Raw genomic sequence first — 6,613 nt, 5'->3', positions numbered from 1 at the left:
GGCTAATTCAAAGACACACTCATTTCATGACAGCAAAGGTTACACTGGGACTAATCTTCAGTTATTTTCATTACAGGCACAATGCAGAGTAAAGATGAGACTTGCATTTATACAGCCTCTTTCATGTCCTCGGGACGTCCCAAAACACTTTACAGCCAATGAAGTACTTTTGAAGCGTAGTCACTGTTGTAATGTAGAAAACGCGGCAGCCAATTTGTGCACAGCAAGCTCCCACAAACAGCAACGTGATAATGACCAGATAATCTGTTTTATTTTAGTGATAAATATTGGCCAGGACACCAGAGATCACTCCCATGCTCTTCTTCTCAATAGTGCCATGGGATCTTTTCCACCCGAGAGAGCAGACGGGGCCTCGGTTTAATGTTTCATCCAAAAGACGGCACTTCCGACAGTGCAGCACTCCCTCAGTACTGCACAGGAGTGTCAGCCTAGATTCTTGTGCTCAAGTCTCTGGGCTGGGACTTGAACCCACCACCTTCTGACTCAGAGGCGAGAGTGCTGCCCACTGAGCCAAGGCTGATACAGCAGCACCTCAACACTGCCTCATCACCCTGCAAGCTTCTGTTCAATAGATTTGCTGAATAAATTTAAAACCAGGTTTGCAGGCGTGCTGCTCTCTTCACACATCGAAGGTGAGAGAGATACTGTGGGGCACACACTAAGTCCAGTAGCTGAAAGTGATTAACAGACTGAGTTTGTATTCAGTGATCCCGGGTGTGTTACCGATACCTTCCCTGGATACCAAGGCTAGGAGAGGGACTCTGGAAGGTATGGGGAGCTGGGACTTGTCCATGAGAGTAACCGAAGGTATGAGAACTGAAATAATCTAGAGTTAGAAAGGAGAAAAGGTCCTAAAATGGACATCAATTAGTCCTTTATCTTGGAGAAATAACGAACACAACACAGCCCAGTTATCGGGGATAATAACATTGGTAGAAACAAACATACAATGTGATTAACAGCAGAATCCTACCCCTACAGTCACTTATGAACTTGCTGGTGTCTCACCATGTAAGATGATCGAGTGAATCCCTTCCCACACACGGAGCAGGTGAACGGCCTCTCCCCAGTGTGAACCCGTTGGTGTGTCTGGAGATTGGATGACTGTGTAAATCCCTTTCCACACACGGAGCAGGTGAATATCCTCTCCCCAGTGTGAACCCCTTGGTGCGTTCGAAGATTGGATGCATGAGTGAATCCCTTCCCACATACAGAACAGGTAAACGGCCTCTCCCCAGTGTGAACTCGCTGGTGTTGAATGAGGTGAGATGACTGCCTGAAGCTCTTCTCGCTGTGAGTACAACTGAATGGTCTCTCGTCGGTGTGAACAAGCTGATGTTTAATAAAATCTGCAGAGAGTTTAAAGCAGTTCCCACAGTCAGAACATTTAAAAGGTCTCTCATCAGTGTGAACTCGTTGGTGTAAATGGAGGCTGGACGACAGAGCGAATCCCTTCCCACACACGGAGCAGGTGAACGGCCTCTCCCCGGTGTGACTGCATCGATGAGTTTTCAGCTCAGATGGGTAATTGAATTGCTTCCCACAGTCCCCACATTTCCACAGTTTCTCCATGGTGCGGGTGTCCTTGTGTCTCTCCAGGTTGGACAATTAGTTGAAGCCTCGTCCACACACAGAACACGTGTACGGTTTCTCCCCGCTGTGAATGGTGCGATGATTTTTCAGGCTGTGTAACTGGTTAAAGCTCTTTCAACGGTCAGTGCTTCTTCTTCTTAGGCAGTCCCTCGGAACACTCTCACTCGGGTGTGTGTGTCTCAGTGCTTTTCCAGTCACACTGATGTTTGAAATCTTTTCCCACAGACAGAACAGACAAACATTTCTCCTTCCACATTCAAAGGCCGATGATATTCGGGTCCTGATGAATGGAGTGACTCTGTCAGACCTTGATGTGATGTTTGGTTTGAGTTTGCGATGTTTAAATGCTGCCCTTCTCACAGCCTGTAAAAGGAGTTTACAAAAGCCATCACTGTGAGTCCAGGATAGAAATTGACAAGATTCTCTCCTCCTGGTTCCTGGCCAAGGGGGCCGCGCATGCGCCCTGCTGCCCCCTGAACCTCTCAAGATGGCGGCCGTTAACCCGGGCCTGTCACCGGGAGAAAGCCCCGCAGCTGCCGCCCCGCTCGGGGCAAACGCCCGGCCCGGAGGCTCTTGTTCGGGGCCTGAGGCCCACCCCGGGTGTTTGTGAAGCGGATAATGTTGAGTATTTTAATAATGGGGCCTGGGGCCGCACTCAGGGTGTGAGCAGCCCGCGTCCCCCCGGGGTTCATGTTTTTTCTCTTTTATTTAAATCTGGTAGTACTTGTTACAACTCATCAATTACATGATAAATCCATTACATTCATTAACCATAATAAGGCTAAGCCTTAGAAGAAACAGCTTTAGGATTAACAGTACAAATACAATAATACATTTTTCCAGACAAAACCAATGTCAACAATACAGGTACCCATAGTAAAAAACAATACATACCAGTCCTACTGGCAATCTAGTAACTCTTCATTTTTGCTTGGTATAACCTGTTGTCCTTTTTTTTAAATTTTAACATTCAAGTACAACAGTACTTATACAACTCAACAGTTACATAGTAAATCCATTACATTGATTGACCAATTATGGTCAACAATATAAATACAACAATAAATTTTACAGGTAAATCAATAATGTTTACAGTACAAACTGCAACTATTTAATAAGCCAAGAATCCGTACACGCCAGTCCAACTGGCATCGTTCAATCATTCAGTCATTCATTCCTCCATTTGTCCGTTCGTTTGCTCAAGCGTAAGTTCTATAGAAACATAGAAGATAGGAGCAGGAGTAGGCCATTCGGCCCCTCGAGCCTGCTCCGCCATTCGATGAGATCATGGCTGATCATCCAAACTCAGTACCCCGTACCTGCCTTCTCCCCATACCCCTTGATACCTTTAGCTCTAAGAAATATATCTAACTCCTTCTTGAATATATTTAAAGACTTGGCCTCAACCGCCTTCTGTGGTAGAGAATTCCACAGGTTCACCACTCTCTAGGTGAAGAAATTCTTCCTCATCTCTGTCCTAAATGGCTTACCCCTTATCCTTAGACTATGACCCCTGGTTCTGGACTCTCCGACCATCGGGAACATTCTACCTGCATCTAGTTTGTCCAGACCTGTCAGAATTTTATAAGTTTCGATGAGATCCCCTCTCATTCTTCTAAACTCCAGTGAGTTTAAGCCCAATCGACCCAATCTCTCCTCATACGTCATTCCTGCCATCCCAGGTATCAGCCTTGTGAATCTTCGCTGAACTCCTTCCATGGCAAGAACATCCTTCCTCAGATAAGGTGACCAAAACTGCACACAGTACTCAAGGTGTGGTCTCACCAAGGCCCTGTACAATTGCAGCAGGACATCCTTGCTCCTGTACTCAAACCCTCTCGCTATGAAGGCCAACATACCATTTGCCTTCTTCACCACCTGCTGCACCTGCATGCTTACCTTCAGTGACTGGTGCACAAGGACACCCAGGTCTCGTTGCACTTCCCCTTCTCCCAATCTATTGCCATTCAGATAATAGTCTGCCTTTCTGTTTTTGACACCAAAGTGGATAACCTCGCACTTATCCACGTTATATTGCATCTGCCATGCTTCTGCCCAATCACCCAACCTGTCCAAATCATCCTGGAGTTTCTCGGTATCCTCCTCGCAGCACACACGCCCACCCAGCTTTGTGTCATCTGCAAACTTGGAGATATTACATCTAGTTCCCTTATCTAGATCATTAAAAACAGACAGAGCCCTAGAATGGCTGACCAAAACCCAATTAGGCTCCCCCCAACACATAATAATACACACCAGCACAAATGACCTAAGGGCCCAGCAGAAAAGGGTAGCAACATCGCTCGGATCAGTGATCGAGAAGGCAAGCGACACCTTCCCAAACACTAGAATCACGGTTTCCACACTATTGCCGAGAAGAAACTTCAACAACAAAATAATCCACGAGATAAACGCAAGCATAGCAAGAGACTGTGAATTAAAACATAACGTGCACCTGGCCCAACACCTCACCCTCGATGTGGAATGTCTTTGCGACCAAGTCCATATCCACAGGAACCGAATGTCGGTCTTTGCGAAGGACCTGAAGGACGTCGCTTTTAACTGGGTCCACACCCAGATCCCAAAAGGACCCCCACCCTGATCACCAAAGACCAACGGGATACAGACCAGGACTACTACAGAGACCACCACCACACCAACCGGGACCAGAGAGGATCCCCATGCACAACAACAATGTCGGACCTGCACCACTCATGTCCTACAGGGGAACAGGACCACCCCCAGCCAGGCAGAGGGAGAGGTGCTCAGAGCGTACGCAATACCACAGGCAGAGACAATCCATTAAGAGACATAATGCAGGTGATCAGCAGCATCCACTCCCACCTTATGGATCAGAAAAAATAAGGACTAGTTGTTAGAAAAAGTTGTAACCAATTATCCTCAGCATTTATAGACAATTGAAATGTTCTTTTTTCCCCATTTAGACACGACAAACACATATCACTATTTATCATATTTTAACCCATCACAGTAAAAGATCAATTTTAGCATGAAATCCTTATATATCTCAACCTGGAATATCCAAGGTCTACGCTCTTCTATGCTTGGCATGAAGAGTGTGACCCCAGAGTTCCTAGATGAGATTAAAGATCTAGATATTATCTTTTTACAGGAAACCTGGTGTAGAGGAGAAGGGCACACTGGCTGTCCCATTGGGTACACAGAGCTGGTGGTCCCCTCCAATAAATTGCCAGGAGTAACCCAGGGCAGAGAATCTGGAGGCATACTGATTTGGATTAAAGCAGAGCTTAGGAATTACATTAAATTTATAAAAAAGGGCGAAAACCACTTATGGCTCAAAATTAAGAGGGGCATCATCTCTAGCATAAAAGATGTTTTCATTTGCACACTCTATATCCCCCTGACAGAATCCCCGTACTTCAAAGAGGACACCTTCTCCAACATAGAGAGGGAGATTATCCAATTCCAGGCCAAGGGAAATGTGTTGATCTGTGGGGACCTCAACTCAAGAACTGGCGAAGAACCAGACTTCACCAATAATCATGGGAATAATTACATATTTGGGAATAACCACTTTGATCTCCCTTCCCATCCACACAAGCATAACTGCGACAAACAGACAAATGCTAACGGAAAACAGCTCCTGCAGCTCTGTCGAAGCCTGGGTCTGTACATTGTCAATGGTAGGTTATTGGGAGACTTCCTAGGAAGATCCACCTATTGCTCACCTCTTGGCTTCAGCACCATAGACTATATGATTATGGATCTAGACCCATCCTCTTTCAGAACATTCACAGTCAAACCACAAACAACACTGTCAGATCACAGTCAAATTACTGCATATCTTGAAAGGACAGAAACAACCAACACAGAAACACAACCCAGTAAACTGTACAACATTAAAAAATCTTACAGATGGGCCAAAAACAGCACGGAAAAATACCAGAAAGCAATTAGCAATCAAACAACTCAAGCTCTCTTGGACACCTTTCTGGAAAATACATATGCACACAATAAAGAAGGCGTAAACCGGGCAGTGAATAACCTAAATAATATTTTTGATAATTTGGCATCAATGTCAAACTTGAAAGTTCGAAAGAACAAACCCAAAACAAAAAACTACGAAAAATGGTTTGACTCCGATTGCCAGAACATGAGGAAAAAACTCAGAAAAATATCAAACCAAAAATACAGACAACCAGAAAATGAGGAATTACGCCTTACTTATTGTCAGGCACTAACACAATACAAAAACATACTCAGAACCAAGAAAGAGCAGTATATTAAGAATACACTCATCTCCACTGAGGAATCCATTGATTCCAATTGTTTCTGGGACAACTGGAATACATTACACAAAAAACAGCACGACGAATTGGTCATTCAAAACGGAGACACATGGGAAAACCATTTTGAAAAATTATACCAGAAAAACACACTAAGCCCAGAGCAATACCAAATATGCGAAAAACTGGCAAAGCTAGAATTTGCCATAAAAGATAACCAAAACCCGATAGACACCATAATATCTGAAAAAGAGCTAATTGAAAAACTCAAGGACCTGTGACCAGGAAAGGCTTGCGGGGCAGACGGCATCCTAAGAGAGATGATTAAACACACGGACGATAAAATGAAATTGGCTACACTGAAACTCTTCAACTTGGTTCTGAGTGTCGGTTACTTCCCTGATATCTGGAACAAAGGACTCATAACACCCATATACAAAAGTGGGGACAAAGTTGACCCAAATAACTATCGAGGCATCTGTGTAAACAGTAACCTGGGGAAGGTTTTCTGTAGTATCATAAACAAAAGACTTATAAACTTCCTTGAGGAGCACAATGTCTTGAGTAAAAGCCAAATTGGATTCCTACCAAACTATAGAACATCAGATCATATCTTCACCCTACAGACCCTAATTGACAAACATGTTCATCAAGACAAAAGCAAAATTTTTGCCTGCTTTATAGATTTCCAGAAGGCTTTCAATTCCATCTGGCACGACAGTCTATTCTTG

Source organism: Somniosus microcephalus, chromosome 4 (genome assembly GCF_052327205.1).
Source record: "Somniosus microcephalus isolate GS21.2 chromosome 4, FLI_Smic_1.0, whole genome shotgun sequence".
NCBI classification, from domain to species: Eukaryota; Metazoa; Chordata; class Chondrichthyes; order Squaliformes; family Somniosidae; genus Somniosus; species Somniosus microcephalus.
Note: the sequence above shows the minus strand (reverse complement) of the source record.